The sequence below is a fragment of the Coturnix japonica genome, chromosome 3, assembly GCF_054131305.1.
Source record: "Coturnix japonica strain WE chromosome 3, WE-NBRP24, whole genome shotgun sequence".
Classification (NCBI taxonomy): domain Eukaryota; kingdom Metazoa; phylum Chordata; class Aves; order Galliformes; family Phasianidae; genus Coturnix; species Coturnix japonica.
The window spans coordinates 54,890,166-54,908,414 of record NC_140665.1 but is presented as its reverse complement, the minus strand read 5'-3'; the positions used below and the strand labels follow the sequence as shown (position 1 = coordinate 54,908,414).

At 42.2% G+C, this 18,249-nt stretch overlaps 1 protein-coding gene across 49 annotated transcripts in view; it reads right to left on the bottom strand.

Moving 5' to 3' along the window:
• EPB41L2 (erythrocyte membrane protein band 4.1 like 2) overlaps positions 1–5,807 on the bottom strand; it is a 93,112-nt gene extending 87,305 nt beyond the window's left edge. For 28 of the 49 annotated variants that reach the window (XM_015858476.3, XM_085541642.1, XM_085541657.1 and 25 more), the window contains exons 1-2: positions 5,707–5,766; positions 1,522–1,604 (exon numbers count right to left, since the gene is read on the bottom strand). The gene's annotated coding sequence lies outside the window, so the exon portion shown is untranslated. Of the gene's footprint in view, positions 1–1,521; positions 1,605–5,706 lie in introns of all 49 variants that reach the window. The other 21 variants (XM_015858477.3, XM_015858474.3, XM_085541634.1 and 18 more) reach the window with 2 other exon arrangements.
• Between the last annotated feature and the right edge of the window lie 12,442 nt (positions 5,808–18,249).

Genomic DNA, 18,249 nt, shown 5'->3' with positions numbered 1-18,249 from the left:
ATTTTAAGTCCCATATAAAGGATAACAGAGCGTTTCAAATTGGAAAGAGCTGTTGTAGCTTTCCATTGCGGTAAGAGATCACATCATACATTTTAAATATGCACTGAGGAATGTTATTAAGAATACAAAAACTATGTTTTTAAAATGTTGTAGTCAAATTCTTATCCAGCCCACTAAAAAGAACACCACACTTATGCTCTGTACTTCTCAAGCCACAGCAATGGCATGCTATAATTTCCAGTAAAGTCTGGTGATACATTTAGCTGTACAACACTACTAATTACAGGGTAACTGCAACAATAAATATTTGGTTACACTCTGCTTTGTCATCAGCGCAAGCAATTTAGCTGAAATTGATCACTCAGAATCCAAACTTCTCTTTTAAAGTCTATTTTTATTTTCTGGTCACTAAAAAGCTTTTCCTATAGAACATTTCTCTCGAAATAGTGCTTTGCAAACAGAAAACCACACAGACAATGTCAGAAGCAAAAGGGAAGATTCAGATCTAGAGCAGCAAGGCAATTCATAGCCCCTTTTCAACTGTCCTCAGTTAACCCTATTTTACTACTCAACGCCAAAGTCTAACAATGACCTTACAGAGCACACAGGCTGTGCCACTCAATAACAATTAGGTAAATTAAAGTCAAGATATATCACACCATTCTTCAGAAAAAAAATAATCCTAGAAAGAAACAAAACATAGAAGAATGGGCACCACTGTAGCTATTATAGCAAGTAAAAAACAGCCCCACAGACACTGACAAAAGTCTCCAGTTTTACTAAAATCCTCCTGCAATGCTCCTTCACAAGGCCTGAAGAGCCAAGCTACTGTTAATGACCAGCAGTATCTTATCTCCGTTAAAAAGAAAACTAACACATCAAATAATAAATAAATAAATCTACCTGTTTCTGAGAATATTCAGAGACAGCCAGTCACTATTTATACCAGAGGCCAACTTAATCAGTCAGGTCTTCATAGCATCTCATATACTTGAGTCCAGCCACCATCTGTTATGCCTCCCCCAAAGAAAGCTGTGATGTGCACACCTCAGCTTCTTGGACAACCTCAGAGCTCCCCTACAATCAAGTGATCTACTCTGATAAGAGAAAGATCCAGAACCAGCATTGCTCCAAAACTAGGAAAAATCTACATATTATGTTCTATTGATACCACTTTATCCTTTATTTATCCTATAAATCTTTACAACATACTCAAACACATGGAAAACATTAATATGGAAATCAGTCATTAGTAAAATTACTTTCACACAGCAGTTCATACCATAAACACTCTAATTAAGAAATCAATATTTGCTAGAAGAAAAAAATACTCATTGTATCATTCATATGCCGCTTCTTGTGAAATATTACAGAATTGCCACATTCAACAGTTTAAGTTTTTACGCGTTAAAAGCAAACATGTTTATTAGAAGTTCAAACAGCCCACAGATATGCTTCAATATGTTTCAGCTGGATAATTTTCTGGCAATAAAAACAACAACAACAAAAGCCACAAGTTACCTTTAACGCCACTGAAAGCCTTGAAGACTTGCAGAACGCAATCCAACCACAACAACTGGATAACAGCCCGATGTCTTCTTGATCTGTAACAAAACATGGAATTAGATTTCTAGTCAGAGTACACCAATCGTCTCCCCACCAACCAACAGATTTGGAAAACCAGGAGTGTGAACTTATTTTATAAAACACATTCCTCATTTAAGCACTTCAGCACCCTGCAAATACTGAGGAGGTGACAGCCACAAATTAACTTGCAGTTTCATTTTTAAAATCTCTTGGGGAGAAAATAAGGAGTTAAACTGCCATGCATCAATAGTTATTAAGTCAGAAAGAGAGTTCTTCTCCAAAGAGAGAAATAACCTCTCACAATGCAAAGAATCACAGAATGACACAGTTTGGAAGGGACCTCAAGGATCATGTAGTTCCAACCCCCCTGCCTGGCAGGGCCACCAAACATACACATTTACTAGATCAGGTTGCCCAGGGCCCCGTCCAACCTGGTCTTGAACACCTCCAAGGACGGGGCATCCACAACCTCCCTGGGCAGCCTGTTCCAGGGCCTAACCACTCTCCTAGTGAAGAACCTCCCCCTAACATCCAACCTAAATCTTCCCTCTTTTAACTTAAAACCATTTCCCCATGTCCTGCTATTGTCAGCCCTTTCGAAGAGTTTACTCCCCTCCTGGGAGTAAGTTCCCTTCAGGTATTGAAAGGCTGCAGTGAGGTCACCCCGCAACCTTCTCTTCTCCAGGCTGAACAAACCCAACTCCCTCAGCCTGTCCTCATAGGGGAGGTGCTCCAGCCCCCTGATCATCTTTGTGGCCCTCCTCCGGACCCTTAACAAAATCTCCATGTCTTTTTTGTACTGAGGGCTCCACACCTGGACACAGTACTCCAGATGGGGCCTCACATGAGCAGAGTAGAGACGGACAACCACCTCCCTATAAATGCAGCTGGGTTACTTGTACAATCCAGGCCATAACACTCTCACACACTCCCACAGGCCCCTTTCCTGCTTCCATGCCTTTCCTTACATCTAGCACACAAAGAGTGACTTTCCAGCATTGCTTTTCCTGGGTTTATTCTGCCTCTTATAAGGAAGAAAACCCACCTTTCCCTCTTCATCTCCTGCCAAAAATGTAAGATCAGCTCCAGAATGAAATAACCGTTTTAATTAGCACATCTTCTTCTAGAAAGCACTTAATTTCACTTTAAAAATATCTAAAAACAGCACAAATACTATCTAATACAATCTCTGATAACATCATTTTTATCCTACTGAAATCTACAAGTGATAAACTAAGATAAACCAAACTAAGTGATAATCCTGCCTTCTTTCAATCATTAGGGTAATACTTCGTACTACAGCTGCAAAGTAGAAGCTGTTTAGATTTTCTTTTTAGCCAGTGAACCCTTTCACTGCCACACTACCCAAGCTCATCCATGTTACAGGTGTATCACCTATCGCTGGTGACAGTGACGGGGCCCAAAGGAATGGTGTGCAGTTGTGCTGGGTGTTACAGGCTGGGTGTCAGGAAATGGCCCTTCACCAGAGAGCAGCAGGCATGGAACAGGCTTCCCATGGCAGTGGGCATGGCTCCAGGTGCCATATTTAATGGAGTATTTGGGCATGACTCTCAGATACACTATTTGATTATTGGGTGATACCATGTGCAGCTCAGAGTTAGACTCCATGATCCCCGTGAGTCTCTTCCTGCTTGGGATAGTCTGCGTTTCTATGACCTATCATCCTTTTATTTTGCTTCTTCCCCTTTTTATAGGGGAATGGATTGACACATTTCCTAGTTCTTCACATTATTTCCAGTTACATGCAAAAATGATATTCAAAGAGTAATATCTCACTGACAAAAGTAGAATTAAAAAAAATGGAACCCTATAAGAACCAAATACAGAATAGAAAGATATGATCTTGTTACTTTTTATATGCAGCTTATAAATCTAGTTTGATATTTTTTGAATAGGAACTTACAGATAACTTATGGCTAAGTGGTTGTTAATTACAACCCTCAATACCTCCCTTAAGTGTCTTAAAACATGCCCAGAACACTTTCCTATGATCCATGGTCCTCATTCCTTAAATATATGACTGAGGAAAGGGCCACATGAAAAATGTACATTTTTGTCTATATCCACACCCATTAAACAGGTCAGACCATATTGAATTTAGTAATTAATACAGTTATTCTTTGGTTTACACCACCAAATAAGAGTGGTTTAAGCCTGAAGTATTGCCACTGAGATCCCAGAAAGACACCAACGGGTCACATTGGTTTCAGACAGCGACCATTATTTGCTCCCACCATTAAAGCCATAAAAAGAAGTGATAATAAGAACGCTATTTCTTATGGATTAATTGCAATTACCGAGGTGGAACAAGAAGTGTATTTCTGCAATTCCACATAGGTGGAACAAGAAGTGTATTTCTGAACAAATGGAACTTAAGTCTACTCCATGCAGCCCTAGCTGTTATGTTTTGTGATTTCAAAGTATACACATGGGATATGTGCTTCTGCAAGTCCCATCTAGACCATTATAAATTGCATTATTACAGTGCAAAATCCTCCGCCATGGGTACAAGCTGGCAGTACAATCTCTGAGATCCACAGCCTCTGAAAACCAGGAAGGAAAGGCCTATTCTAAGCTCAAAGGGAACTCAACTCAGCAGAAAGCTGTAATTCATGCAAGAGAGCAGCTCAGCTTCTCACCATAGAGAAAACAGCACAGTAAGCAGAACTAGAAATGTTGGAAGGAGGAGAGCAGCAGCTGAAGCAGAACACTTCAGCTGAATAGCCTTTCATCAGGGTCATTCCCATGTAACATGGGATGGCACAAAGCAGGGTCTACCCAGCAACAGGTTGGCTCTGGAGTTTAAGGACAGAGTTCATTCCCTGCACGAAACTTTAAAACTTCATGCTGAAGGATGCAGCTGTACTGTTTGAATATTCCCTGTTACAGCAATACTTCATTTCAAAGTCTCCAGGTCTGGGAATATACAAGCCTATGAGAATTTCCTGAAGGTTGCTGTGTATCGCTAAGGGCATATAGCATTACTATAGCTGGTAGCACACATACTAGCAGACAAGAAAATGAGGCAGTAAAGCTAAGCAAAGCACTACATGTCATTGAAGGAGCTACAAACTATATGTTTTTAATTAACAACAGGTATTGGGCAGCTTTACAAGAAGCAAAGCCATCTTAAGAGATCTGTTTACTAGCCTTTCCCATTACCAAAGCCCTTCAACATTGGTTTGCCCACTGGCTGGCTATTGCTTCTTCCCAACCAGCAGCTTTATTTCAGAAGCTGTTTCTGGAAATCATAATCATTAAGATGGCAAAATCTCAAACCACCTCCTTTTTCAGACCTCCTGTACGCCTCAGCAGTCACTGACAGAATAGCCGCTCCTAAGCCCGTTCTAGCCACACACACTGACCCCTTCATTTCCACACCTGATGTGCACACAACGTGCAGATCTCACTGCATGGAAGCGCAGCTAATGGAGACGAGGACACATCTGAGGATGACACTAGATCCCGTTCCCCGCCTCGCAGCCAGCCCCAGCCTCAATCCAATCCCACCGACAGCGGTGGGACGGGCTCCCAGGACGCCAGGCTCAGCCAGGGCCCGGCAGCGCGGCCGGAGACAGCGGCGGCGCCGCGAGGGAGATTCGAAACGGAGCGCCGAGCGGCTGCCGCGCGCGGCTCAACCTCCGTACGAGCGTTAACAGACTCCGAGCGGCCGCCAGAGGGACCGGGGGGGCTCGGGGAGCCCCGGGCCGCAGCCGCCGCGCCGGACACGCTTCCTCGGAGCCGCTGCCGCCCCCTGCCGTCCCCACTCCGCCCCTGGCGGGCCCCGCTCTGACAGCCCCCGACCTCCCGCCTCCCAGCCGCCGCCCGGGGCCAGGAGAGAAGCGAGAGGAAGCGAGGCAGCGCTGCTCTCAAGGCGAGCGGCCGGCCCGGCTCGGCCCCACCCGCGGCCTCCGCGTCCCGCGGCGGGAGAAGCGGGAGAGAACGCCGGTGGCTCCGGGGCTCAGCGGCCCCCGGCCGCCTCCGCAGCCCGCACACGGCGCCACGACCGCTCCGTGCCCCCCGACCCCTTCCACTCCCCCCGGTTCCGCCGCTCAGCGCCGGCCGAAGCCGCGGACCCAGCGCAGCCCCCGCCGGTACCTGCCGGCCAAACGGCCGCCGCTCACCCGCCGCTCACGTACCGAATCCAAGTTCCCAACCGCAGCCGTCAGCGCAGCCCGGGAGAAACCCCCGCCGGCCCCGCCCCGCGGCCAATCCGCGCCACGCCCGGCCCCGCGCCACGCCTGCTGCCAGCGCTCCGCCTCGCCCCCACGATGAGCCCTGCCCCTCTCCCCTTATCTCTCCACCATTGGCTGAGCCGCCCGTCAATCCTTAGAACGGCTCCGCTACAGCCTCTCCTCAGAGCTGGGTGCTCGGTGTTCCTTACCCGGCTTGGTCCGATCAGTAGTTGCTTCATTACCTGTATCAAACTCTTCGATCCAGCTTTCTCCCAGCGTAGGAAAGATGAGTTAAGCTTTGGGCAGAGAGGTAATGCTCTGGCCTTCACTTGATGCGTGTGTGTACAAGAAAGAAGGACAAAGCTGGGAGAAACATTGCTGTAACAGGTGTCTAAGATCTGTCTCATTAAATAGACAAGACCTTTCCTAAATTTGATCTTTTTCATTTTGCTTCTTAAGAAAATTATTTACAGCGCACAGTCAGACTGAATTTGCAAAGCCCAGAACACAGTAACTGTTGCCTGTACTACTTCATCATCTTTAAGCATTATCACAAAATCATTTCGGTTGGAAAAGACCTCTAAGGCCTTCTAGTCCAACCATCTGCCCATCACCACCATGCCCAGTAACTCACATCACATCCACACGTATCTTAAATGTTCCACCGCCTCCCTGTGCAGCTGGTTCCAATGCCACGCTTTACTTCAGAGATGAAATTGTTCTAATACCCGACCCAAACTTCCCCTGGTGCAATTTAAGGCCATTGCCACACATCCTATTATAACCTAAAGTTAATCAAAGACTTCCCACCTCACCTCCATAAGTGCACAGAATAGATTTGCTGGCTTGCGGCAGAACCGTGTGGTAAAGTAAGCAATTTTCTAGGTAACCTCTGTGTAATGATAGAGAAAACTGGAATGTGATGAAAAGAAGGGAAAGAGAAGTATTATGACTAAGATTCCGAGTGTTCTTTAGAGAATTCTAGAATAAATTCCTTAGATCTCTATAGCTTCTTTATCAAAAGTTTCTGTGTAGTGCTATGTGCCACACATCACTTGAGTCACATTTTATGAGGAGGTGGATGGATATGTCTTCACAATGACAGTTTTAGCATGCCAGGTTCTCATTTAGAACAGCTTACTACTGGAAATGAAGTCAACATGCGATGTACCATAAATATTTCCATATTCATACTCTAAGTATTTCATAATATTTAAGGTGGAGGAATCAAGGCCCGCTTGATGCTTCAGAAATAAAAGCTACCTTACAGTGCACGGGAGTGCTATTAAGGGAAATTAATGTAAACACTGAAGAGCAACAGGCAACTTGCAGTGACCAGAGAGCAAGTAGAATTTGATATCTGTGCTTAATTCAGCATTTTTCATTCCGCACACAGTGAAGAAGGTTAGGGACCAATAATTAAGGAGTGAGTTATAATGCATGTGCACAAGCAGTTTTAATTCTGGCATTTACTGGGGATATTACTTGATGTTGTAATTTTCGTGTTTCATTATAGCATAGAATTTAAATAAATCTAATTAAAGATTTTTCGGTATCATTCCATATTCAAAAATAGAATTTAAGAAGAAAAAAGCCTGTGACTCTTAAAGAAGGGATAGATTACCGCTTTTCTTATTCAAGAGCATCAGTCACTGTGTTTTTTTCTGTGATATAGCAGTTGTTACAGTTATCACAGCAAAACCTGGGTTAGGATTGTACTTCTAGACAGATTTATATGCAAAACAATCTCCAAAGCTGTATTTCTAATCTTCTTTGACTTATTCTTCAGGAGCTTCAACATCTCTGAGCATGAAGGAAAGACAGCCAAATATTCTCTAGTTCCACAAGAAAATAATACAGCAGCTTCAGATGCCTTCAAACAAACAAACAAATAAACAAACAGAACCAACCAGGAACAACTGTCCCTAACGGCTCATCTTCTAGACACAATGGGAGACACTTGGTCTGTTCAGCTTGTAATGCTACCTGAGTTACCACTCTCCCATTTGCTGTTTATTACTGCTAGCAAAGATCTGGCTGCCAGTATGTAATGCCATTGGCCTGAGCAAGTTTCATTGGCACAACACAAAAAACAGCTGTGCCTCTAACAACCTTATCTTCAGTAAGGTTCCCAGTGTTGCTAAACCCAATGGAAATACCTGTAGTGAAGTTTCCATAGATTAGAATATTCAGGAAAATTGTAACACTGGCTTAAACTGCGATGTTGCTTTTCTTTAAAACACATAGAAAAAAACAGAAATTATTTGATGTTGAAAGAAAGAAAGGCACAAAGATAAATATATTACCTTTGTTGTATGGAAGGATTTCTCCATCTTAAAAGTTTTGAAGAAGAAACAAATGGAAATTATTCCAAGGAATGGATGAAGAAAGTGAACACAATAGCAGTAAAACCTCATAATTTGTTCCTAGTTCAATAATGTAAATCCTGTTAATTTGTAGTTGCTTTAACCTTAATTATTAAGCACCATCATTGTGGATTTTATTGAGTAAAATCCTGAGTGCTTTAATAAAACTGGTCCTGAAACAGCATCTCTCTCCTTCTTCCACAAAGCATTCTCATAGGTGGGAATCTTAGGAGGGAATTAGCATTTGCTCTCTGGTAAGGAAAATGTATCTCTCCTTTTTTGTTCACAGACATGCCAGAGTCTGCTGGCGCATCCACTTTCATGTTTGCTGGTGTTCAGCAGGGCTTCAAGGAAAAGTGGATGAGAACATCTTCCATAATTATTAGAGGATATGCTACCGTATAGAAAAAGCACTCCAGGAAAGGAGGCTCATTGTACTTGAAACCTTTCTGTGATAAACCTTTGTTACCCACCCTCTCCATGGGTTTATACTAAATGATTTCCAGAGGTACCTTCCAACCCCTCAGATTCAATGACTCTGTGATTCTGTAAAAGTCTTTTCTATCTATTGGCATGAGTTTTCATATGCACAGCAGCATAACTTGCAGTCAGTGTCTCAGGTTTACACAATCTACACACATACTCAAAGTGATGGGAAAGGTACCTGAGCATCACAGGAAAGGATGTTGCTATTGATTGCTGATGACTAAATGTCATTTCCAAATGTGTGATTCTGCTTTGCCTTTCTGGCAGTAGAACAGCGCCAGATTCCTTCCTGCCTTGCATTTTGACACATCAGATACAGCCCCAAACAAGAGACAGATTGTATTGCTGTGGTTTGAAGGCGTGACTTTTCGTATTGCCCAGCTGTGGTGCTGACAGGAGGGACAAATGCAACAATCCCACTCTGACAGTTATTACAAGATGATTATAAGCTGATAAAATTAATTGTGGGGTTGTTAAATTATTAAGATTCCAATCTTACAGACTCTACTACTGTCCTCTTTACTGTGAGTGCAACTTTTGAATTGCTAAGATTCTTTTGGGTTACCGCTACCCTCCCTTGAGGATGGACCTCAAGTTAGTACAAGTCACCTCTGTCAAAGGAGATGTTGACTGGCAGATAAAACCATTAAAGAAAAGAAGCTTGCTTTTATCTCTGGACCAAAAGACACACCTTAATGGCATCTGTGTTTCTTACAGCAACAGAAGTTGTGGAGCTATGAGGGTTACATGCAAAAAAGAAAACAAACCAAACCCAAAATAACAGAAAAATTCAGAAGATGAGCACTATGCATTGTAGGGCAAACATAATTCAATTAATTCCTTTACTCAGCTGTTGTTCATGGTCAAAATCAGCTCCACTACATGAATTCCACTGATCACAAAAAGCGAGTAGTACAAAGTGACTGCTGATGTGAAAAGCCTGTGTTCTCTTGATGTTGCTGCTTGGCATTGCTACAGACAGGGCAGTGAAGCGGATAACACATATTGACATGGGTAAGTGGCAAGTGTTGCCGAAGACCTAGATTTTGTTTGTAGAGCAAACATCCACAACACACACAAAGACCCAACCTGGCAGACCAACCAGGCCTCAAAGCCAGTTATGAAAAATGAAATGTAGTTGGAACATTGCTATGTGGTAATGAAGGACAGGATGGAAGCCATTAATAAAGAAAATAATTTACTTATTTTACAGCTCAACGTTCACTGGAGACTCCAGAAAAGAAATATATTGAGAAAGCAAGGGATGTGTCTGTTCTAACTCAGTAACAGCATCATTGTTGCACATCTGGTGTTTCTAAAGCTGATAATTCTGAATTCAAATACAATCTCTGCTGACTCTCTTCTTTTTCTGATTGTTCCTAATTTAATTAAGTACTTACAAAAACTTCTGGACTCTGGTTAGACAGAGCTTCTCCTCAGCACATCAAAAATGGTGATAGATACGTTTGGCACATACACACTAGCTGCAACTTTTAGGCGTAAAGCCATAAGGTGAAAGACATTTGGCATTAAAGAAAGACCACCTTAGAAGGAAGGCAGAACAACTGGCTCAGTCCTAGACTGGAAAAAAGAGTACTGGAGGAGAATGCTGTCTGCTTGCAACATCCATGTCAGATTAGATGAAATGGATGCATATTCATCAATAATAACAACTTGCAGAGGCACATCCTACAGCTATCTTATTAAGATAATAGAAGGAATTAGCCTCTCTTTGTGTAGAAATTTGCATAGTTGCTATTGTCTCATCAGGAGATCTCTGTGTGCCTGTTCAGACTCTGATCTCCACTCCTGCTTTAAGAGTAGCTACTATAAAAAGCCAGCAGAGCACACTGATATCTGCTCCTCCTGAGGGTAAAGATTTTCTTGTTTTGACTTCTACCTTGCAATTTCAGAGCGAGCAGACGGGGTTGTGTGAAACAGCTTCCACATGGCTGACAAAGCTACGGATAATTTTCACAACTGTAAGAAAATTTTGTGCAGCTGATAAACAGAACCCTGGAAAAATTGTACTCTGGAAGGGATGTTTTTTATTTATATTGGAGCCCCATGAGAGCTATGCCATATAGTTCAGTTCCCACTCCAATGGTAAAATGGATATTTATCTTACCAGCTCTGTCATACCTATTTCTAGAATCACCCAGCTAAACCATGAAGCAACCAATCTTAACTTTCAACTAGGTTGGAAGAAACGGAGCCTGGCTATTACTCATACAAATCATCTAACAACTCACAGGAACTGTTCCCCCAAGAGTCTTTAAGGACAATCTTGAGCTCAGTACCTTATATTAGGAAGGCAAATCACCATGAAAGCATTCGAAAGAAGGTATTGCAGTGTGACATCACAGCGTGAGAGAAGGGTGCGCTGGTTAATTAGATGAGTTACATGTTAACCCTGCAACTCTTCATGGGAGTTTTGGCCTCATTAATCCAACAGCGAAACAAATTAGACTATGTACCACAACCTGCCTGGACGCCTACCTGTGCAACCTGGTGTAGGGAACCTGCTTTGGCAGGGAGGTTGGACTCAATGATCTCTGGAGGTCCCTTCCAACCTCTACAATTCTGTGATTCTGTGATTTGTACATGAAGAAAGTCAAATTCCTGACTACCATTTCATTTGTGGAGCAAGCAGGGACAACCACAGAACTGCTCCAATGGAAAAGTAACTTTAAGAAAATATTGAGTCATTTCGAACTGCTCCAGCTGTGGTTCTGGCCTTTACTTGATGTGAGAGAACACATACACAAGGCAGCTAAAATACTTATTTCTGTCCCATTCCAATCACTTAAACAATATTCCTGACTTTTCCTGGCTGCTCCTCAAAATATGTGGAATCAAGAAGACAGCCTTATGCATCCTATCAATCATCTACTGCAGGTCACAAAACTGTCTGCACATTCCATCTCAGAGACTGCTATGCTGGGAAACACAATGAAGCTGTGTTTCTATGAGTCTGCTTCACATGACCATAAAATAATGCTTCTCCAATAGTTCAAGCTTCATTGCTATGAAAACCCAAATACTTCCAGAAGTATCTTTTTCTCATATCACTACTGGCGTGGAAGCGCATTTCCTTGCACTGTAACCCTCATGACATGACAGCATTCCTACATTTGCCTTTCACAGTGCAAAGAAAACCTAATCAGTAGGGAATGCATTTGTAGCAGATGAAGAAGAAAGTAGTGTTCAGGTTGCTGTTAGCACATAAAAATAATTTCAGGTTTCCCAATTATCAAGATTTTGTTGTTTTTTATTTTCTTAAAACTAAGGCACTGAAAGCACAGCACATTATGTGCATTTTGTGACACTTCACCACAACCAAGACGTATATTTTTTTCTTCCAAGTTACTGCCTTTTTCTCAGTGAAGTCCTGGTGTTCCTCCCATAGTTTACCCACATATTTTTGTACGATTATGTGTGTTTTTGTAAGCACACACTTCCAGCATCTCTGAACTTGCTTCCCAGGATATGACCCAGCGTTAAGGCTGAACTAATCAAGTGATTTAACACACACACGGGTTCAGGTAGGGTGTGACCAGAGGAGGGAACGCAGCCCACCCAAGTCAGCCTGTGAGTGCCAAGTTAAGTAATTTTACTAGCAGGCTTTTTCCCTTTAACCACCCCCCAACAAAACATACAATCCAAAGGTGAAGAGTTCAATTATGAAACAAACAGGACTCCTTGAAAAATACGCAGCTGGCTGTAGCCAAAGACAGACCATGATGTCATTGGGTGGGAACTTCCCCTCACTGTACGCAAGCAGCATGGGAGGGATGCAATGTTAGATGTGAATAAATCTCAGGGACAGTTTGAATATATTTTAGTTGGTACAACTTGTTTGCAACATCAGTGACTTTCTGTTTCATATCTCCAGCTCTCGTTCATCTGCCATTAACTGGGACCCACAATTTTTTTCCGTTCCTAGCCACCCATTGTACTCTTACACACAGACTAAAAGCTAATCTGATTTGCAAAGCTGTCAATCACAGCATCGATTAGGTGGTAAATAACGGTGCTAATGTAATCATAAAATGGCAAGCGGCTTTTGCAATCTTTTCTTTGAATAGCTTGTAGGGTCCCATCTATATTACAGCCACATCTGACTTGGGCAACCTGGTTGTTGACAAGTTACCTTATAACTGGGTTTTCACATTTGTATTGATTGGCCCAGGGCTGCTGAGACCTCACAGACTTTTAGGTACATAGTTCACATCTTGTTGGTTTGCAGAGCTAGAAGCTGGGTTTGCCCACAAGAGAGTCAGTAGTTAGCCCTGGATACCACTATAGGAAATTCCCTGAGAAAAACCCACGTATGCTGTTGTCAGCAAAGTTGTCAGAATAAAAACAACACACTTAAAAGAAAAAACATTACTTACACGAATGTTTGCAATTCTTGCTATTCCGCATATGACTCTACTGGTCATAAGAGAAACAAAGGCCAATTCTCTACCACATTGCTGAAAAACAACCTGTATTCTCAGCCATGGGGCCTGAATTTTGTTCTGTCTGTTTTAAGATCGAAATATGGCCCAGGAGGATGAGTCAGCTCTTACCTGTGAGAACTCAGATCAAAAGAAATTGAACAGGATGTTGCTATATATTTCTAACTAGTATGTAGGTGTTTACCTGTATCATGAATCTTTCATACAGTCTTTTCTCATAGAGAGATAAGTTTTGATTATTAGAAGTTTTATATTGATCCATGCTGTGTAATGTTAGCATGTATGTCTGAGACAGATCCAGTTATATCATCCAACTCTTTCACATTTTGTTCTTCCTAGGAAGAATGGCATTCCATTCTTAGACAGTACTATTTACAATTATAAATGATTTATTTCTTTTTAAATCAAGGGGGAAAAATGGATAACAAAGAGTTTTGCAATTGGCATTGATTTTCAAAGAAACCTTTTATCAGTATTGAAGTAGCATGATCACAAAGGTCAATATACTCAAAATGCACAGACTCATTGTCTGAACCTACAGAGCACAGTAAGGGTGGTGAGGCACTGGAACAGGTTGCCCAGAGATGTGTTGGATGCCCCATCCCTGGAGACACTCAATATCAGGATGATGAGGCTCTGAGTTGCCTGACTGAGCTGTAGGTGTCCTTGTTCATTGCAGGGGGTTGGACTAGGTGGCCTTTAAGGGTCTTTTCCAATTGAAACAATTCTATGACTCTATGATTCTAAAAACTGATGTGCCTAGTTTGATCATTTGTGGGAGACATGGTGACCCTGTATGCAGCTTCAGATGCTCCTGGCAGGGATTCTCCCTGCTGAGAAGGGAGCCGGTGAGCCCACAGTGAGGTACAGCATTACATCAAGGGATTCTCCTTGGATGCCCTCCTGGTCCCTAATCCACAAAATCAACTAATCTGCGCTGGAGCCACCCTGCATTATTGTGGATTAGTGGAGTTCTGCTATATCATATAGCATAACTGTGCATTGTTTGCAGAGCCTATGGAATATTAAGCATTACAGACCATAACCTCGTGTGCTGTCAACTTTCTCTAGTACAGGTATAAAAAATACATGTGTGAAAATAGGTATCTACTGCTTCACAATAGAGTGTTACACAGCATACTGCATGCATACCTTTTTGCCAACGTTTTTCACAAGCTTGCAAAAGGAAGACCCACTGTCGCTTGGCATATTCATCTGTGGTTTTGCATGCTGGCAGCCTCTCACAAATTGAATGGGAGGTGCTCAGGGACTCACCTGGTGTCCCATTTACCCTTTTCTAGTTCCTTGGAAGCAGTTGAGCAAGGTGAGTCATTCTGTTTTCACTTAAACGAGACCAGAAAGTCTCTGTTCTACATGAGACTTGGCAGCTTTTGCCTTCTCTCCTCAGGCTTCAGTCACCCTGGTTTTATAGGGTCTACGAATGGTCTTGTGTCAGGTATGGCGGTTAACAGGTGGCCCTGACTAATCCTGACTGGATGACAGGGTCCCACAGGATGGGAGAGTACCTGTGCCATGGAAAATGGGTAACTAAACTGTTAATAGCTTGTGGGGACACATGCAAATTGCTCTGTGTATGTTGTGAACGCTTGTTTTACAAATGTTCCTAAGTTCTCCTCCTTTGAGAGGAGAAAATAGTATGGCGGAGGTTGCTGGGGGAGAACACATCCATCTGCTCTTCTGGGACCCAACCAGGGCAACCATCCCTATAAAAGACTTTTCCCATTACAACTCACTCAGGATCACCTACCCCATCTGAAGCTTTCGCCATTCGGAGGCACTGTACTTCTGGAAGCATTTTTGCCATTGACTTGGAAGTCTTGCAGAGGCTTCTATGACTTACAACTCTAAATACACAGCCTGTTGAATTTTGTACTGGTGTTTCTGGGTAAATACCCACACAAATGGAACTGTAAATCAGCTGTGTGTATGACTATGGAATACTCTAAGAAGTCATAGACTACTTCAGAGGCGTAGCAGGAACTCTTCACACAACACACACAGAATCTCTTATGATGTGAGCAGACTATGTATCTTTGACATGTTAGCTCAATAATCCAAACTTCCCTCAGGCAAGTTGCCTGTGAGTCCAAACAGCACACATCTGTTCTTTTCCACAGCTTGTTTACATGTCCTTCTTTCTCATGTGTCTGTGCCATTGTCATTCTTAAGAAAAGACGGTTTTTATATTTCTAATGCATAACTCACAAATGGACGCTGCAGCAGTAGTACGTGCTGGGAGCTGTTATTTTACAATTTATGAGCCAGTGTTTATTTTTCAACATCCCAGTGTATGTTAGGAATAACTCTGTGAAGTCATTCAAGGTTAAAATCAAGCCTTCTGGCTGCAGCTGACTGGGCAGCAGCATGAAATACCGCATTGCATGGTAATGTAACTAATGAATCTACAATGATATGTGCTATGATGCAGCGCGAATGATTTAGGATAGGAGAAAAAATTTACTCAAGTTAGCAGTTTAACAGCGGCATCCAAAAGATTAACTTGTTTTTTACTGCGCGTACTAAGAGGAATAATACATATGGAATTAAATAGATACATTCTTATTTTGCAAATAGTGATTATATCCACAGTTTTCTCAAATGTTTAGACAGTCAGATTTCCAAAAGTTGGTTCAGCAATACTGAAAAAAATAACCCTGAATTGGTAAGACCTGTGAAGGCTCCCATCTTTGCCATATTAGTATAATGCTGTGCAAATACCAGGACTATGAAGATGCTCACTTTCCCCTAAGGTTCAAGTAAAACATTGCTACTGTTTGAAAATCGATGGTAGAGCACTCCAGGTCTAAGAAAGGGATCACAGACCTTCCGGCTTCACGTGACTGCGTGTTTTGTCTTTACTATTTGAAGTGTTCTACAATTAATAAGCCAGAAAAGCTGAAGTGGATTGTTTGTTCCTCTACTGAAATGACAATCGGTACTATCAAAACAAAGCGCTCCCCATAGCACTTGTTTACATGATTTGTCTGCTTGCTTATCATAGTTGAGTGCTGCCTCGGTCTCTTTTTCCAGATCCTCAACTGACAGCTTGGAGCACACTGTGGCTTCTCATAAAAGCCTGATCAAAGTAAAAACCACAGAGAAACATTCTTTTTTTTTTTTTTCCTACTACTTTTAATGTAGAAATTACAGGAATAAAGCTTTTGAAATAAAATTATGAAAGTCCATGGTGTAAGGAATGGGCACATTCGACATTTTGTTTCAAGAAATGCATCCAGTTGTTTAGCAGTGCATTGTTCAGAGAGGAAACCATGTGCTTTCAAGGTAGAAAAAAACCTTCCCCAAAACATGCCTGTATATGGATATTGATATAGGAAAGAAGTTTCTGTTGCTTCATCTGTTGGATGATCTTGGGCTCCTTTTCTCTTTGCAGAGTAACTCAGCTGTGCATATCTCCTTCCTTTTTGTGACAGTTATAGAGAAGCAAAGATCTTTATTTAGGTTTCTATATATACTATATATAGAAAAAAAACTATATACTATAAAACTAAAAACTATATACTATACTATATATACTATTGCATAAGCCTATGTTGATCTCCGATAATTGTAAAAGGAATTATTTCCTCTGGACAAAACCTTCTGTTCATTAGCACTGAATGGTATTTATCAGCCCTCTTCCTGTTTAGATCATTTGTTCAGTGTTTATATGTTTTAAAGCACTTGGTTGGTTGGAATAGTACCTGCCGCTTCCCATCAAAAGAGTGATGGCAGTAGCTGTGGGTCTAAATCTCAAAGCACCACTCTGTGGACTTCCTAAGTGATTAGTACAGCGTATTATCGCTCTCCGCCATCTGGCTATCTAATATGGAAACGATATTAAAGGAATCAGAAGACTTACAGATGCTACAGCACTTCGGGCATAAAGTGCTCCACAGCAAAAAGGCAGTTAAAACAAGAGATACTCTTAAACATAAAATACTTATTTCTATTTGCAGAGAAACTGCACAACTGCCCTCCTTCAGCTTAATTACTTCCAAGTATATAACAGCCATACATACACAAACCAAGATAATACAGCTTAGCAGATAGACGCGGGAAGCATGTTTAACATGCTGGGAGTGAAATCTGTTTAAATTAAGAGTCTCGCTCTGTTTTTGATGCCACTACAACTAGTTGATGTGTTGGGTGGATTTTGAGGCTTTGATTCATCTGTGCTTTAAAGGTTTTGAAGTTAAATGCTTTGGATAAAGCTATATTATAGAATGGCAACAAATTTCTACGTTAAAGCCTCGCAATCCAAAACATAAAAAACTCTTGTCATTCAGTGTACTGTATATCTTTGTGTATAAAAATATCCCTTTATAAGGAAGAACAAAAGATACGCTTCTCCACTCCAGGAACATTGCATGGAATAAAGAGCCTCTGAAAACCTCCGAAGCACAGAATGCAAGCTTGTGCTGCCAGACAAAAGTGAAAGCCTATCCTGTTTTCTCTCTCCCTGATGTAGTTGCTGTGTCAGATGAGGGCATCAGGGCAGATTCAAAAGTCAGAATGAAAAGGAGCCAGCGCAGAGAGAGGATGAAGAGTGGAGAATTCAGCCCTAAGAACACCTAGGTTTTCCTTTTGCAAGCTTGGCTTTAGGCTTTCGAATTCCTTTGTTTTGCAGATCTGCAAATAAAGGAGGTAATTAAAATTAAGCTATCATGTTCCATCCATTCATAGGTGTTGTGCTCCGGGGTACTGGGAGCCTGATATCCGCTGAAGGGGGAAGCAAAAAAAAAGGGGGGGGGGAGTTCTTTTCTCCTGTTTCCTTCCTATTTAGGAAGTTATTTCTCAGTTTCTTTTTCAATTGCTTTATTTTGACCTCATAATGAAAACCAAATAGATCCTTGGCATTGCCGGAGAATTCTGAGCTAGCGAGCTCTCAGCTGTATGTCAGAAAAGCTTGGTAGCTGCTGATGGGCAAACAACGAACACTTTGCTGAGCAGCACAAGCAATAGAGCCAGGTCCAATAAAGACCTGTGTCTTTTGTTTCCTAAAGCCGCTCGCTTCCCTGCTGCGGCGATCTCGGGTCCCCTCTGGGAGGGGGCACAGGCTGTGGCTGACAGGGGAAGGGAGGCAGCTGACTTCTGCCCACCTACCCCCGTGCTGGAAAATCGTTCCCCTTT